This window comes from Myotis brandtii, unplaced genomic scaffold (genome assembly GCF_000412655.1).
Source record: "Myotis brandtii unplaced genomic scaffold, ASM41265v1 scaffold49, whole genome shotgun sequence".
Classification (NCBI taxonomy): domain Eukaryota; kingdom Metazoa; phylum Chordata; class Mammalia; order Chiroptera; family Vespertilionidae; genus Myotis; species Myotis brandtii.
Window position 1 is genome coordinate 8,226,998 of NW_005368707.1, and position 18,454 is coordinate 8,245,451.

An 18,454-nucleotide genomic window follows, 5' to 3' on the forward strand; every position below is an offset into this window, starting at 1 on the left:
AGGCGGGGAACGTTGGAGTCTGCAGCAAGCAAGCCTCGTGCTCGCTTCAGTGCCTGGCTGCCGGCCGCCATCTTGGCTGACAGTTAATTTGCATATACTCACTGATTAGCCAATGAAAAGGGTAGCGGTCGTACACCAATTACCATGTTTCTCTTTTATTAGTGTAGATTAGAGGCCCAGTGCACAAAATCATGCATGGGCGGCGTCCCTCATCCTGGCCGGCGATCGGGGCTAATTGGGACTGTCTTGCCCAGTCCCAATCAGGGCGATTGGGGCCTGCCAACTGCAGGGGAGAAACTGTGAGAGGTTGGGCAGCCAGCCGGGGGGAGGGACCACGGGAGGTTGGTCAGCCGGCCCCCCCAGATTGGGGCCGATTGCAGGGGCCAGCCAGCTGCTGAAGGTTGGCTGTGGGAGTGCAATGACCACCAGGGGGCAGCTCCTGCATTGAGTGTCTTCCCCTTGGTAGTCGGTGTACATCATAGAAACCAGTTGACAGGTCGTTCAGTCGTTGGTCGCTTAGGCTTTTATATATAGAGATATCTTGATTTACCATAAACTCTTTCTAGTTCCTGGGCAGGGAGGTGAGGGGGGTTGTTAGTATTTCATAAGCTTTAGCTCTTCAAACTCCAGTAACTACTGGGTTTTTAAATGACAAACCAGGAGAGATGACACCAACAAAAAATAGAATAGATGAGTTGTTTTGTTTAAGAATATTGAAAGAAATTGTACAACTTTGAAGGAAAGATTTGGGAACGAAATAATGATATGCACATAAAAAACTAAGCAAATAAAGATAAGGTTTAGTAACTCTAGGAATACAAATGTTGTATAAGGAAGGTTATTTCATTATAATGTACTGTGTAGCTCAGCCATGAACAATATTTACATGGTAATAATAATGTAAACCCTGGATGTTAATTAAGCCAAAGTTATGATATATATAAAGTAACAGGATGGGGGTTTTACAGGGTGGGTCAAAGGTAGGTGTATAGTTGTGCGCATGCAAAATACAGAGTTTAGTCTTATATTATTACTTATTAATGATTGTATTATTCTTCCATGTGAACAACTGTAAACCCATTTTGCCCCACCCTGTATGTTGGGAGGAAGGTAGGCAAAAAGCAAAGAGATAAGGCTAAACTTTCTGCAGATGAAAGTCAGGAGACAATGTCTACATGAAATAATCAAATAAAACATACATGTTATTTCACAATATGTAAATATATATCAGGCAGAACTTCTGAAATTTTGCTCCAGGTGACCAAGAGTAAAGAAACACAAGGCCAGGGATGGCTGCTTTTTTAAATAAGCTTTTCAATTATTTCATTTATTTCTCAATAAAAATTAATTTTAAAAGTATTTCAAGTGTAAACTAATAAGTTTTTAGAGTCTGAGATAGTGATATTCTGCAGTCTCTTAATCTTTTATTTTTTAAAGCAAGTGTGATATATCCTTAAAATTAAATTTAAAATCAGAGAAAAGTGTAACCTGGAAAGGAAAGGCTCCTGGAATTCCACACCACACAAAAAAAGCTGTGTAGACCAAGCATGTCAAACTTGTGGCCTGCGGGCCACATGCCTCATTTATTTGGCCCGTGTTAGCCTTTGAGTTTGACATGCTTGGTGTAGATAGTTTAATGTATAATTCCTCCAATACATTTTATCAAAAAAGCCATCACACTGTAGAAACTACTTTGCAATTTGCACTTCTTTTTCCTCTAACAGGTCCTGGACATCTTAGTAGTATGTCAGTATGTATAGATTTACTACATTTTTAATGGATATATAATATTTTATATTATAGGTATGTAGCATATATAAAATATGTTATTGTATGATCTAAATTTGCTTCTGATTTTTATCAATTTTTCAACAATATTTCACTGACAATTGCATACATATATCTTTGAGCAATTCTTAAGAGTGCTTCAGGAGTATAAATTTTTAAAGTGCAAAAACTAGTTCCTAAACTAGTAGCCCTTTACATTTTAATAAATTTTACTGAAAAGTCCTTCAAAAACATTGAAATTTTGGATAATCCCATCAGCATTGGATATGAATGCCCAATATACTTATGCTACTGATTTTTATTAGGACATTAGTAGAAAATGATGTGTTTGAAAAGAATTTTCATAGATGATGCTATGGACTCAATTTTGTTCTCCCCATAATTCATATGTTAAAATCCTAATCCTCGATGTGACTATATTTGAGGTAAGAATGAAGAGGTGATAAAGCTTAAACGAGGTCATGGAGTGGAGCCCTGATCTTATAAAGCTGGTGTCCTTGTAAGAAGAGAGACACCAGAGCTCTCTTTCTGTCATGTGAGGACACAGGAGAAGGGGCGATCTGTAAGCCAGGAAGAGCAATTGCACCAGAAACCACCCTGCTGGACCTTGATCTTGGGCTTTCAAGCCTCCAGAACTGTGAGAAAATAAATTTCTGGTGCTTACGTCATGCGGTGTGAAGTGTTTTGTTATGTCAGCCCAAGCAAACTGATACATATGGCATTTCATTCAAAACTCCTACCACTGCAGTGAGGTATCACCATCTCTAATTTACAGATGAGAAACCAAGGCGTTAAGGACTTGCTCAGATCACATGGTCTTTAGGTGGTGCTGCAGGGAGTAGAATGCAGTTCTTTGTCCCACAGTCACTCCTTTCCGCTGCAGAATAGTCTTATTTATTATAATTCCAGCTCATTTATTAGCTTCTGCTATGGGAAATCTAATAAACTCATAAAATGATTGAGCTGGAAAAGTCTTTGGAGATTATCTAGTCCAACAAAAAAAAGTGAGGCCCTGGAAGATCAAGTAATTGACCTGAGTTCACACAGCTAGTTAATGGAAAATCTGAGATCGAAATCCAATTGAGTAGTCTTATTTATTATAATTTCAGCTCATTTATTAGCTTCTGCTATGGGAAATCTAATAAACTCATAAAATGATTGAGCTGGAAAAGTCTTTGGAGATTATCTAGTCCAACAAAAAAAAGTGAGGCCCTGGAAGATCAAGTAATTGACCTGAGTTCACACAGCTAGTTAATGGAAAATCTGAGATCGAAATCCAATTTGACTTCAGTTTAGTATTCTTTAATTTTGACACACTCATATTTCAGAGTTATGTGGTTTTATTTAATGTAAAAATTATTCCTTTCTAAAGCTAAATCTTACACTAGTTATTTTTCAGGTGACAAGCTCTATCTTATAAATAGTGGTTGCCCTTTAAAATACCAGTTGGGTTTATTTTTTTAGGCCCTTTGATAAAGCAATATGGCACATAAAGGCCAATGTTTGTTTCACTATTTTTTAAAAGCATGATCAACCCTAATTCTTTTATATAGGATTCTATTACAGGCCTTCGTTCATTCAGGGACTGCAGGCTTCCCTATCTGTCGTTTCTATGCTAATTAAGATGTTGGTTTTTTCAGTCTCTGAATATGTGCAACAGGAGATTAGAGTCGTGTCAGCTTCCTGGATATCAGCAAAATGGATGGCAATGCTGCCAGGAGAGTTCCATTAGTGTCATAAATCTTAGAAATATTGTAAATTTTCTGAGGATGAAGCCTGATGTTCAGAAAGCAGTACAGTCACTTTTGCTGACAGATATGCCCACCAGGACAAAAAGGAAAGGGTCTCAGTGGGGAGACACAGATGATTCTCAACGTTAGCAAAGTAAGAGATGTATTTTGAAAATAATTATTTCCCTCTCAAAGTGGTACAGATGTTTTTAACTTTTTTACATTTTTTTCAAAGTTAGTTTTGGCATTGTGTTTTACAGAACATCAGAGTTAAATTGAAAGTGGCAAAGAAGAGAAATTAATTATCTCAAAAATCTTTTTACCTCCCTACAATATAGCATATTCAGTAATGTGATAATTTCAAATATATTTTTTAAATAGCAAAGGGAATTAAACTTAATGAATAATGTGTGAAATACAATATGTGAATTCACTATTTTCTGCAAAACTGTCTAGGTGTGGAATACATGATACACAACTGTGGCATTAGTAAAACTGAAAGGTAACGTTATTTCACTGCATGTTTTAAAAACTTAGGCAAATCTTTGACTAGAAATAACTTGAAGACATCTGAGTCATGTTTTTCCTGGTGTCCAGAAAAAAAAAATGGGGCTTTTAAAAATCATTTCCCAATACTTTAAGTATTTACTCAATCAAGTATGTTGTACTTACCTTTAGTGAAATAATCAAACACATTATAAGAGTACTAGAGGCCAGCTGCACGACATTCATTCACTGGGGGGTGGGGGAGTCCCTTAGCCGGGCTTGCGCCCTTTTGCAGTCTGGGCCCCTCAGTCTACCTAAGCCAGCAGGCGGACATCCCCCGAGGGGTCCTTAGTGCTGCTGCAGAGGTGGGAGAGGCTCCCACCACCACTGCTGCACTGCCAGCCATAAGCCTGGCTTCTGGCTGAGCAGCACTCCCCCCGTGGGAGCGCACTGACCACCAGGGGGCAGCTCCTGCATTGAGCATCTGCCCCCTGGTGGTCAGTGCACGTCATAGTGACCGGTCGTTCTGCTGTTCGGTTGATTTGCATATTAGGGTTTTATTATATAGGATTCTCAGTAACACTATCCACAGGAAGTTGATTGTGAAACTATTTCATCATTTAAAATGCATGTTTTTCTCCACTCATAAGAATAAAGGCAATAGCAAGTAGGATAGTAGAGGGCAGAGAGAAATGGAGCCCGCTCTGAGCATCAGAATCACTTGGGGTGCGGGGTTTTACATAGCACAAGTGCCCACATTCAGCTCTGGGATACTGATTCACTTGGTCTGCACTGGGGCCAGGCATGCTCATGCTCAAGCCTTGGTTGAAAACCATTATGATAAGACAATGAATAAGTGCTTGTGAGGGCATGTGAGGCATCTCAGTGGCCTTGGGTGACTTGCAAAGATGGACACTTCTGCTATCTGAAAATGAGCATCCCAGCTACATGGTGTCCTACACCCAAAGACAGATGCTCTTGAGGGCTCGGAAAAGAAAACAATTGGCTCCGCAGCCTGTTTGTTGTGCCAGCTGGAGCAAGTTACTTCACATTTGGTGCTTCAATTTCCTCACCTGCAGAATGGGAATGATACCGCTGCCTGTCTCATCAGGTTATGGTTAGGATGAAATGAGATAATCCACATAAAAGATTTAGCTCGGTGCCCAGCACATAGTAATTCTCAGTACATGTGACTGGCTGCTCCATTGGGAGAAAGTAATGAGATCATTTCTTGGCCTTTTAAACACTTATTAGCCTGGATATTTACCCTCCAAAATACTCAACCAAACTGTGCTGCATACTTAATAAAATGAGAAATGAAAAGTAAGTGGAAGTGTATCTAATAATAGAGCCCCCTTCACACCTGCACTCAGGTTGCATCAGGCTCCCTCCCTCAGGCAGTGCCTCGCCTGCTCTGACAGCATGGATGGTGCAACAACAGCCTCTCTAATGAAGAGACATGGGGTAGTTGGAGCAAATGCATGTGTGTGGAGTTACTGTTGTTTAAATTGAAGAAACGTGAGTAGATATATAGGCAGAAAGGAAAGAGCCAATAAAGAGGCAGCGGGGAAACTGCAGGCAAAGGGAGATATTTGATGGGTCCAGAGCCCTGAAGTTGAAGGAACTCGGTGGCAGGATCAGCCTCAGCTCAGATGCAGCAGAGCACAGCCCTCCACTGAGGTGAAAGGGAAGGGCTTTAGGAAGCCATAAAAGCAGATAAGTCTGTAAGAGGGCAGGAGAGTGAGTGGAATTCTTCCGTGTTGGTCTTTATTTTCTCTAACATATGAGCTGAGGCAGGGCTGGGCAAACTTTTTGACTCGAGGGCCACAATGGGTTCTTAAACTGGACCGGAGGGCCGGAACAAAAGCATGGATGGAGTGTTTGTGTGAACTAATATAAATTCAAACTAAACATCATTACATAAAAGGGTACGGTCTTTTTTTTTTTTTAGTTTAGTTTTATTCATTTCAAACGGGCGGATCCGGCCCCGGGGGCCGTAGTTTGCCCACGGCTGAGCTGAGGTCACCTATAGAGAGCAGAAGAGTTTAAATAGATGGTGGGGAGGTCTCAAGAGCTGCAGAGGACCCCTTGCTGCAATAGGTCATTTAGAAGGTATTCCTGATTTGTCTTCTCGGCAGATTCTTGGAAATTTGCAGCCATTTGGAGATAATTAGTTTTCCAAATAGCTCCCACTCTGAGAGAACCAATATTGCATTCTTTTAATGCAGGCTTTTATAAATAGCAATAAAACATTCTGCCATCTAACCATAAAGAAGAGACCCACATAAAGTCCTCCCTTCATTGAAAAGGGAGATGTTATCTTCTAAAACGATGTTACAAATATAGTTCCTCCAATGCATGGTGAGTTCCTACTACATAACTGTCTCTTAGTGGGGGAAGCAGAGGTTAAAAGCTGTTGTTTTTAAAACCAGAAAGATTTTTATTTTTACTCTAAGCAATTAATTTTGTTTTACTTTTAGAGAGGTGGGGAGATGTTTTAAATCTAAAAAGCTATGCAGGAAATACAAAAATAGAAAAGTAAAAATGTAAATATATACATGCTAAAAGTCAAACACCTTGTTATTTTTCCAATTTAACCTTTAGACAAAAAATTGTAGTTTGAGCTAATGAATAAAAGGTCAAAGAGCTGAGGCTAGATAATAAAAGGAAGTATAAAAACAATTGAGAGAAATGAGGACGGCATTGGAACAAACCACTTTGCAGATGGAATTTATGCTGAAGGCCATATGCAGGCCAGAGCTGGAAATACAGCTGAAAGCTTAAAAGGTACAGTGGTAAGAAAACACAGCAGAGGCCACGAAACAGCTCTTCAGGGGTCTAATCACAAGTTCCCAGGAGGATTAGAGCTTTAACAAATACACTGCTCAGAGAAAGTCAAAGGCAAAATGAAAGCGCCAGCCTCCAAAAGGAACCAGAGAACCACTCGATCTGGAAAAAAAAAAAAAAAAAAAAAAAAAAGAAAGAAAGAAAGAAAAAGAGAGAAAGAATTTTGATGTAAAAAGAATAATAATTGCTTTTTTAAAAAATCAGTACTCAGTGTATCTCTAATATTTGTTGCTACATATTTTCCCTATGTTATTATATAACTCAAGTCATTTCAATAAAAATATTTAAATTAATGAACCCAGACCATAAAACTTTGTAGAAAGTACATATATACATATGTATAGAAAATATCAATTCATTTTTTTAAAAAATCTTGTTTTATTCAAAGGATCTATAGGTAATAATCTGAAATAGATTGTATTACTTTTTAAAAATAGAGGCTTATACTTTCTCACGACAAGAATGTCAGTTTTGGCCATGAAACCAATGAAATGTGAGCAGAAGTGACATGTGTCTGTGCGGAAAGGAGTCAACCCAGCAGGTCAGAGGCTGCTAGGCTTAGGAAGGCCCCCGTGGAGGGTTTGTCCTTGGCTGGCCTTGGGGAGCTTGGTTTCAGAAAGGTCCCAGTCATTGTCTGATAAGAAGACTTCCCCTGTGAGACAGTCTGAGCCTCTCTTAAATGGGTGAGGATCTCCTCTTAAGCCTTAAGTTATCTTTTTAAGCCTCTCCTAGATAAGTTTAAAGTTCCTCTTCAGGCACTCCTCAAAGGGCTCTGCTCTGCACCTGTGCCAGCTGATGCCAGCTCAGGGCTAAAACCTGGAAAGCAAAGAAATCGATTCTGTGCCTGCGTGTGGAACCCAGCCCTAGGTAAGCAGACCCCGCAGCAGCAGTTCCGGGAGCCAGACTCTGTGTGGGTGTGTGTTCCCTTGGTGCATCAGGCTCCCTCCCTTACGTCCCTCCCTCCGCCTGGTTTCCAGTGAGCCTCTTCTGTTGCATCTATTTCACTTCCTCTCTTGATTTCTATCTTGAGGGGGGCAAGAACCCCTGTGCTGGTGACAACTGTTCCTAAACTGTTAGTGCAAACAACGTGGCTTAGCTGAACACAGCATTCCCTTCTAGAATCCAGAATTGTGGTGTGTGCCGGGCAGGGGGTGCCTACACAGCTGTCCCCCAGGAAAAGCCCTGAGTACTGAATCTCCAATGAGCTTCCCTGGTAAACAGATTGCACATATGGTGTCACAATTTGATGCTGGAGGAATTCAGCACATCCCGTGTGGCTCCGCAGGGAGAGGACTCCTGGAAGCTTGCTCCTGGTGTCCTCCACACTTTGCCTCAGGCACTTTCCCTGCTCATTTTGCTTCCTATCCTTTCACCGCAATAAGTCATCACCGCATACTGAAAGTCCTTCTAGTGAATCGCCAAAGCTAGAGGTGGTCTTGGGGACCCCTGCCACAGTTCACTTCCAAGAAGTCCTCATGACTTTTTCTCCTCTCTCATGACAAGTGTCACTGCTCCAGCTGGAGGCCTCTCTGCCTTCTGGGTCGTGGAGTGAAGATGACAAGGCCGAGCCATAGCCAACCTGAAGCTGGCTAACATGAGCAAAAAAGAAAACTCAGAGATCGTAAGCCTTTAATATTTTGGAGTTTTCATTGCAACAGCAAAACCTAGCCTTTGCTGACTGGTATATAATCCCAGTGATACATTTGCATAGTCTTTCCTGCTCCCAAAAACTTGTCTCATATTGTTTACTTTGACCATTCCAACCCTATGAAGTGTGAAGGCCAGATGATGATATTTCTATGCCAGAGACTGGCCGGATCCTTGTCTTGTTTCCCAATATTATATGTATTAGATAAATAAATCTCTACTCAACTCAGAGCATGGTTCCATGGAATTGCCCATGTAATAAACAAGATAAATAGCAAATTAATCCCTATAATCTGGAGCACTCACAGTCATAAGTTTCTATTTGAGGTTCCTATTAGTGTTTGTTTACTGGAGTTTTGTTTTTTTTTTAAATATATTTTTATTGATTTCAGAGAAGAAGGGAGAGAGCTAGAGAGATAGAAACATCAATGATGAGAGAGAATCATTGATTGGCTGCCTCCTGCACATCCCCCACTGGTGGGGGGGCATCGTGCCCACAACCCGGGCATGTGCCCCCCCGGCCGGAATCAAACCGCGGACCCTTCAGTCTGCAGGCCGACACTCTATCCACTGAGCCAAACCAGCTAGGGCAACTGGAGTTTTTTTTAGTTGTTTTTTTTTGTTTATTTGGGTTTTGTTGTTGTTGTTATTGTTTTCTGTTCAGGACACCTTACTAGGCATAGATGTCTTTCCAGCCTTCTGGTTATCCATCAGTTTAATCTGCTCTGGTGATTAACAGTTTCTTTGAGGTAATCTTGTAGGACTACTAAATTAGATATGATTTATGCCACATAGCCTATATTTTAAATCATACTGAATAAAACATAACCTACAATTTGGTGAAATTCAATTTATTAATTCTTTAGCACTGTATAATAACAAATTACTCCAAAATATATTGGCTTAGAACAATAAGCATTTATTAACTCACACAATTTCAGTCCCTCAGGAATTCAAGAAGATTTTAGCTGAATGGTTCTGGCTCAGGACTTATCAGTTTGCAGTCAAAATGTTGACCAGGGCTGCAGTCATGTTCAGGTTTGACTGGGGCTGGAGCATCTGCTTTTTTTTTTTTTTCTTGGTTGGTTTCTTTTATAGAGGAAGGGAGGGGAGAGAGAGAAGAGAGAGAGAGGAGTGTTGTTTCACTTATTTACACATTCATGGGTTGCTTTCTGCATATTCCCTGAGTGGAGAGCAAACCCACAACCTTTACATTCTAATTGACTGAGCTACCCAGCCAGGACTTGGGAAATCTGCTTTTGTGGCAGTTTGTTCACATGGTTGGCAAGTTAGTACTGTCTGTTGCAAAGAGGCCTTAGTTTCTCACCACATGTGGTTTCCATAGAGCTGCTTGAGCATCCTTGTGACATGACCACCCATCTTCCTTCAGGGTGAATGATCCAAAAGAAAGCAAGGAGGAATCCTATATAATAAAAGCGTAATATGCAAATCAACCAAATGTTGGAACGGCCAGTAGGCAGGGGCGGGGCCGGTGAGCAGGCAGTGCCAGGCCAGCCAAGGTGTGTGCCAGCGGGCAGAGGGAGGGAACAGTGATGGGGTGGGGGGTGGCAGTGACCAGCGGCAGCAGAGAGGTGATGAGGGGGGCTGGCATCGTCCCCTGATCTCCCGTCCAGTCGCATCCTGCAGAGGAAGGCTGGGCAGCGGCAGCTGCAGGGTGATGAAGGTGGCGCTGTCCCCTGATCGCCAGAGGGAGGCCGGACAGCAGTTTAGGCCAGACTGTGGCAGTAGGACATCCCCTGAGGACTCCCAGACTGTGCACTGGGCCTCTAGTCCACAATAACTTTGATGACTTTATCCCAGAAGTCATACACCATCATTTCTGTCCCATTTTATTCATTGGAAGAGTGTCACTAAGTCTAGCTCACAATCAGGAGGAGAGAAGCTAGACTTCACCTTTTCAAAAGAGGAGTGTCAAAAAAATCTGTGAACATATTTTATTTTATTATTATTATTTTTAATCCTCACCCAAGGAGTGAGGATTTTTTTCATTGATTTTGAGAAAGAGAAAAACATCGACGTGGGAAAGAGACATATCAATTGGTTGCTCCTCCCGCATGCGCCCTAACCAGGAGCAGGATTGGAGCCTGTAACCCAGGTATGTGCCCTTGGCTGGGAATTGAACCCGTGAACCTCCCATGAGCAGGCTGACACGCTAACCACTGAGAAAAACTGACCAGGTCAAAAAGTCTGTGAACATATTTTAAAACCATCACGTATATGTAGACAATTATTGCTGTTCATCACTATGTCCAGTTTTCCCTGACTCTGGACACACTGTCAACATGGCATTTCCTGCCACCTTACAGTGAGTGGGACCATGTGACTAGATCTGGTCCATAAGTTGTGAGTGGACTAGTCAATAAATGCTCCTGGAAAATTGGATCTTCATATGCAAAAAATAAAAAATAAAAAATAAGAAAACATTCATACTTTATGTCATTTATAAAAAACAAATGCAGATGAAATAAAGAAGAAGAAAAATCAGTAATAGGAAAATTTTCAAAAAAGTTTATAATATTTTATGACATTGGAGAAAGTAAGAATTTCTCAAACAAGACACAACAAACATTAAAATTTCTCTTCCACAAAAGACATAACCAACAAAGTGAAAGGTAAGACACGAATGAAGAAAATACATAAAATAGCAAAGAATCCAGGGTATAGAAAAAAGTCATAGACAACCATAGGGAAAATAATAATCCAGTAAAACTAGAAATAAATGATCTATGCAATAGAGAAGTCACAGAAAAGGAGATAAATGATGCCCAGTTCTACTAATAAACCAGGGAAATGCAAAATAAACTACAATGAGATATCATTTCACACAGCAGATTTAAAAATATTAATAAATCTGAGAACACAAACTCTTAGCCAGTTGGCAATTTGTTGGTGTGAATGTAAATAATTACAAAGGCTACACAGAACAACAGAATAAGAGCAATAAATCTAAGACATAAATGTTATGACCCAGAAATTCCACTTCTAGTTCCAGGTGCTTTGGAGAAGCACAAGGGAGAAGTGCACAAGGAGATGCATGCAGGATGCTCACTGAGGCACTGCTTAGGATATCGAGAACCTGGAAGTACTGTGAACTCTATTTTTAATGTGAAATGGAATGTAAGAAGTAGTTAAAATAAATGAACTAAATCTCCATTTACCAACATATTAATGTACCATGTTGGGTAAAAATCTAAAAGTCAATAATAAGTGAAAAAACTTTGCAAAATAAAAGTCATAATATGATTGCATTTATGTAAATTTTGAAAATGTAAAACAATACCATATAATGTTATTGAATAAACTAGAGTCCCAGTGCACAAAAATTTGTGCATTAGGGGGGAGGGGGTCCCTTAACCCGGCTTGTGCCCTCTCACAGCCCGGCAGCCCTCGGGGGATGTCCACTTGCCAGCGGGCAGCAGGCCTAAACTGCAATCGGACATCTTAGCCCTGTTGAGGAGGCGGGAGAGGCTCTCACAACCACCGCTGTGCTGGCAGCCATCAGCCTGGCTTGTGGCTGAGCAGAGCTCCCCCTGTGGGATCGCACTGACCACCAGGGGCAGCTCATGCATTGAGCATCTGCCCCTGGTGGTCAGTGAGTGTCATAGTGAGCAGTCATTCCCAGTCGTTCTGCTGTTAGGGTCAATTTGGATATTACCCTTTTATTATATAGGATAGAGGCCTGGTGCACGGGTGGTGGCTGGCTGGTTTGCCCTGAAGGGTGTCCCGGATCAGGGTGGGGGTCCCGCTGGGGTGCCTGGCCAGCCTGGGTGAAGGGCTGAGGGATGTTTTCGGCTGGCCACACCCCCTTCAGAGTGGAGGTCCCCACTGGGGTGCCTGGCAAGTCTGGGTGAGGGGCTGATGGCTGTTTTCAGGCTGGTCAAGCCCCCCAGGGGGGACCCTCACCCCATGGGAGTGTGGCCAGCCTGGGTGAGGGGCTGAGGGCTGTTTTTAGGCTGGCCATACCCCCTTCAGAGTGGGGGTCCCTACTGGGGTGCCTGGCCAGCCTGGGTGAGGGGATGAGGGCTGTTTTCAGGCTGGCCACAGCCCCTTCAGGGTGGGGGTGTCCCGGTGGAGTGCCTGGCCATCCTGGGTGAGGGGCTGAGGGCCATTTTCAGGCTGGCCACATCCCCTTCAGGGTGGGGGTCCCCACTTGGGTGCATGGCCAGCCTGGGTGAGGAGCTGATGGCCGTTTTCAGGCTGGCCACGCCCCCTAGTGGCCCAAGGAGGGCCAGCCGGGGCAGGCGGGAAGCTTGGCTTCCTCCATCGCCAGGGGCAACCCAAGCCTCCTGTTCGCTCCAGCTCTGTGGCCACCACCATCTTTGTGACAGAGTGATAATTAATTTGCATATTACTCTTTTATTAGATAGGATAATATGTTGCAAAGGTTAAAAAAATATTTTTCCTCTGGGGGAAAAATAGGCAAAATGATTGGAAAGTGTAAGAGTGGGTTTGCTGTGTCAGGCATATTTTTTTTCTATTTTCTAAAAAGCGATGTGAGGCAGATGTAGCAAAATGTTACCATCTGCTTAATACTGGAAGTGAATGCAGGTTATTGTTATTTTTTAGTCTTTTCAGTTTCGAAGAACTTCAAAGTTGAACACTAAAATTGTATTCTAAGAAAACTACTGGACTAGATATTTTCAATTTCTTATTATATTAAAATCTGTGATTCTAGTGGGAAGAGGGTTCATCATTAAATTATCATAAGTGAATCATAAGATCCTGGCCTTTTTAAAATACCTATTTTAGCAACTTTTGCAAAATGAATTCTGTATATGTCATGCCAAAGCTACAGTCCCTGGAGCAGAACTCACTGATACCTGTAGCCCAGAAGAGTTCTCCAGAGGTCTGTTCCTTTGCAAGACAGTGCATTACCTCAGTTCCAGACACTACCATTCCAAGCATTTATCTGTATAACCTCAAAAGAATGAAATTGGTTTGCACTCCACTGAGTGTTTCTGTAATGTCAAATTAGCTGATAGAGTAAGTTTTTGTTTCAAAAGTGGTAAATTCAAGGTATTTTCTCTTTCCCAACAAACCAACCCAATCACATTTGAATTTATTAGGAATGAAAAATACACATAAATCTCCATCATACCCTAATTTCCCAAAGAAGGTATGGAGAGAGTGAAAACATGTGTAATTATACTTTCGTTATAACTGTCAATTCCTGGACGCAGCTGAATTACAAGAAGCTGTGAAATTGTCCCCCCACCCCCACAATTTTTAAAAACTCAACAGTTCCCATTTTGCTTTTAAGAATCACAGAAAGGAATCTTGTTATATTTCTAACCACATTGTGGGCTGGATGGGATAAATAATATAGATAAGCATCCAGCCTTCCAGATGCTTATCCAGAATAAATTGTCAAACTTTGAAGGGACTGCCTGGGAGCTAATCTTTTCAGCTTTGAGCTTGAGTCAGCCAATAAGGAACAATAAATGGAAAGCTGGTCTGTTTCCATTCGTTATAGTACAGTGCCAGGAGCAACTCTAACTTAAGCTACGGTGTTCCTGCGTTGGATGTGATTGTGTACGTGCGGATGAGCATGTGTATGTGTGGGTGAGTGTGCCTTTGTCCAAAAAGACCTTCTTCATCCAAGGGCACAGAATGGCTGGCCCTCTTTCAGTAGCGGAGTTTTGCAAGTCTCCACAACAGGGACTGTGTTTTGGATGTGAGCCAAATAATCAAGGCAGAAATTACAAAATAATCCTACTCATAAAGTGTCCACTTTAATGAGCCCGACCTGGTGATTATTAATTTAAATCATATTTTTTCTATTTGCCTGTCATTCACTCACTCATTCAATAACAAATGAATACTTAAGGGTACCTATACTGGGCAGTTTTTATACTAGACATTTCATAGCCAAGCTGATGAGATTATAAAGCAACATATCACTTCCTGTATCCCATGTCAATTAAACTGCATGAAAATTAAGTTTCAGAATCCTTAGTGAAATATGTTATTTCAGTCATATTTTCTGACTCCTGGTAATATTGGGGATGCTGACTCTCCATCACTGTAATCAATGCACAATCAGTAACTTAGAAAAATTAGAATGTGACAACAGAGGAGATCAAAATGATTTGTAAAGCAAAATTCATCACATTTTCAGGGAAAACCACACAGTATCTTGAACCAAAAGCTGTTAGAGGGAAATGCGCAGCCTTAGCCTTGTTTTCTAAGGACATTTAAGATATAAAGCCATTTTGCCTTGTTTTTATTCTTTTCCTCCAAACTGTACCATATATCCTCATGTTGTTGTGGGTGTTCTCTAATTGCCTTGGAATCCGAAAACAATTTTTAGAATATCACTAGACAGAATGGATTATATTTGGCCCTTCATTCCCTTTCCCTGGGAGATTTCAACAGAAACCCAAATCTCCATTTACCTCACATGTTATACAGTTATTCAGTGAGTACAGTGATATGAATTCATATGCAGAACCATGTGATGGTATGAATTTACAGACTGTCATCATATTCATGACACAAACAGTGGAAAATTTAAAATGTATGTGTGTGCCCAGCCAGTGTGGTTCAGAGGATGAGCATCAACCTATGATCCAGGAAGTCATGGTTCCATTCCTGGTCAGGGCACATGAGAGGTTGCAGAATTAATCCCCAGTGTGGGGTGTGCAGGTGGCAGATGGTCAATGATTCTCTCTCACCATTGATGCTTCTATCTCTCTCTCCCTCTCCCTTCCTCTCTGAAATCAATAAAAAATATTTTTAAAATGTATGTGTGTCTTTTTGAGTTAGCACGAGTATATGTGTGCATGTAGAGAGATAAGTAAGAAGAAAGAGAAAGAGGGAAAGAAGCCCTAACCGGTTTTGCTCAGTGGATAGAGCATTGGCCTGCAGACTGAAGGGTCCCAGGTTCAATTCCAGTCAAAGGCATGTACTTTGGTTGCGGGCACATTCCCAGTAGGGGGTGTGCAGGAGGCAGCTGATCGATGTTTCTAACTCTCTATCCCTCTCCCTTCCTCTCTGTAAAAAAAATCAATAAAATATATTTTTTTAAAAAGAGGGAAAGAAAAAGAAATAGAAAAACAAGAAGCAAGAGAGGGACAATTTGAAATAAAACAAAACAATAACATTTATTTATGAATTAGTATGTATTAGTTAAAACATTATGGTAAAACTTGTGCGGTGAAAAGAGAAAGAACTAGTAATGATTTCTTTTGTTTTTATTTATTTTGAGGGTTGGCTTTTGTATATTTCATTTTTCAATTGGGAAAGAAATAGAAAAACAAGAAGCAAGAGAGGGACAATTTGAAATAAAACAAAACAATAACATTTATTTATGAATTAGTATGTATTAGTTAAAACATTATGGTAAAACTTGTGCGGTGAAAAGAGAAAGAACTAGTAATGATTTCTTTTGTTTTTATTTATTTTGAGGGTTGGCTTTTGTATATTTCATTTTTCAATTACATTTTACATTCACTGTACTTTACAAAGTGTTCCCTCTGACATTTCAAGTACCTACCTGGCATCATACATCGTTATTAAAATATTATTGACTATATTCCTTATGCTGTACTTTATATCCCCATGACTTTTCTGTTACTACCAATTTGTACTTCTTAATCCCTTTACCTTTTTCACCCAGCACTCGCCTCTCTGCCAAACATCAGTCTATTCTCTGTGTCTATGAGTCTTTTTGAATTCTCTTCATTTATTCTGTTCTTTAGATTCCACATATAAATGAAAATGTGGTATTTGGAAAATGACTTCTTTTTAAATAAGTGCACTAACTGAAAAAAAAATAAAAAAGGATTGGCAGCCGAAACCGGTTTGGCTCAGTGGATAGAGCATCTGCCTGCGGACTGAAAGGTCCCAGGTTCGATTCTGGTCAAGGGCATGTACCTGGGTTGCGGGCACATCCCCTGTAGGAGATGTGCAGGAGGCAGCTGATCGATGTTTCTCTCTCATCGATGTTTCTAACTCTCTATCTCTCTCCCTTCCTCTCTGTAAAAAATCAATAAAATATATTTAAAAAAAAAAGGATTGGCTTTGCTTCTTTTTTTTTCTTTAGGCTGTGCATCCACTTTATTCAGATGGATGAAGTGGTAGATAAATGGGGAGAGAGGAAGGTGAAGCTGTGATGTTCAGTTTGTACATAAATCTTTGGCCTTAAATTTAAGGGGGTTGTGCTTCTTAATCATGAAAAGAGTTGTAAAACTATTAATGAAGTCATAATTCTATGAATACAGTGGTTTGGGAGATGCTTTTAAATGGGGTTTGGAATGATAGCACCACCAACATCATGGGGGACGGGGGGCAGGCTCAGTGTGTTCTCCCATGGTTCAAGGTAAGATTATTTTCAGAGATACCAGAGCCTATAAACTGCTATGTTTTTTTTACTCTAATATCAGAACACTAACATAAAGAGAAGCCTCAATCTGCAAGTTAAAAGGGCACATATACCAGTGTCCTGGTGGAAAAACTGTAGAATGACCAGTACTGTATCACAATTTGATAAGATTATTGGCCTTCAAGTTTGAGAATGTACTGCCATCCAGTCCAAAAAGCAAGGTACTAAAGGCTGATATAAACAGGCTAGCCTTGGATTATTAACAAGAACTTACATATTTTAAGCAACAGAAAAAATATTATGTGTGTGTATATCTATACATCTGTGGAAAATATCTAAAGGTTATGCACCCTCTACCTTTACTGGCATTGCAGTGGTAGTCTTTGGGGGTTGGAAAGTGATCTGGTTTTGTTTTTTCCTTTTTTTATTTTATAATATTCTGCATGTGTATACATTATTTTGTAGTAATAAAATGCTATTAAAAATAAAAATAAGTGCCCTAGCAGGTTTGGGTCAGTGGATAGAGCATTGGCCTGCAGACTGAAGGGTCCTGGGTTCAATTCCAGCCAAGGGTACATGCCTGGGTTGTGAGCTGGGTCCCCAGTAAGGGGCCTGCAGGAGGCAGCTGATCAATGATTCTCTCATCATTGATGTTACTATCTCTCTCTCCCTCTCCCTTCCTCACTCAAATCAATAAAAATATATTTAAAAAAATAAAAATTAAAAATAACTAAAAATAAAATAAAATAAGAAAGTAAAATCATAAACAACAGTTAAGAAGACAGTGGAACACATACTAAAATAAAGGAAACAAGACACGAGAAAATATATGAATAAAGCAGTTTGATTTTAAATGTAGTAGACACCCATGTGTTTTGAGGAGAAAAATAGAATTAAAAAATCCTTCCCCCCAAAAAAGAAATAATTGGACAAGTCATTTTGAAAATAGTGATGGTAAACATTGAATCATTTTGAAAATAGTATAATGTTAAATAAATTTTATAGATTATAACAATACCAGTATTATACAGCAAAATGAAAATTTATAATTTAACAAACAAAATTTAGGAAATGAACTTCAAAAGACAGAAGAGACATATTTCTTCATCTTACATAGTATAAAATCACTAACTTCTATCTATGAATGATAAAGTAATAGAAATTTAGGGATGTTTAAATGCATAAACATATCCCCAGGAAAGGCAAAACAGTGAAAATATGAGGAAGTGAGGAAGGTTAATAATACCCCTAATTACTGTATAAAATGATAATAATTATAACACTACTAATCATAATTTTTATAATATAACTAAAGTAATCTCAATAGAAATTTATACCATGTTATTCAAGAATAAATATTGAAAATAAGTGGAAATATGTTCTCCCATGCAGTGGGCTTTCTTGTTTTGCTGATGGTTTCTTTTGCTGTACAGAAGCTTTTTATTTTGATGTAGTCCCCTTTGTTTATTTTCTCTTTACTGCATGAGAGAACATATTTGCCAATGTTATCACCAATAAGGGTTTAATCTCCAACATTTACAGGGAACTCATACAACTTAACAAAAGGAAGATAAACAACCCAATCAAAAAATGGGCAACGGACCTAAATAGA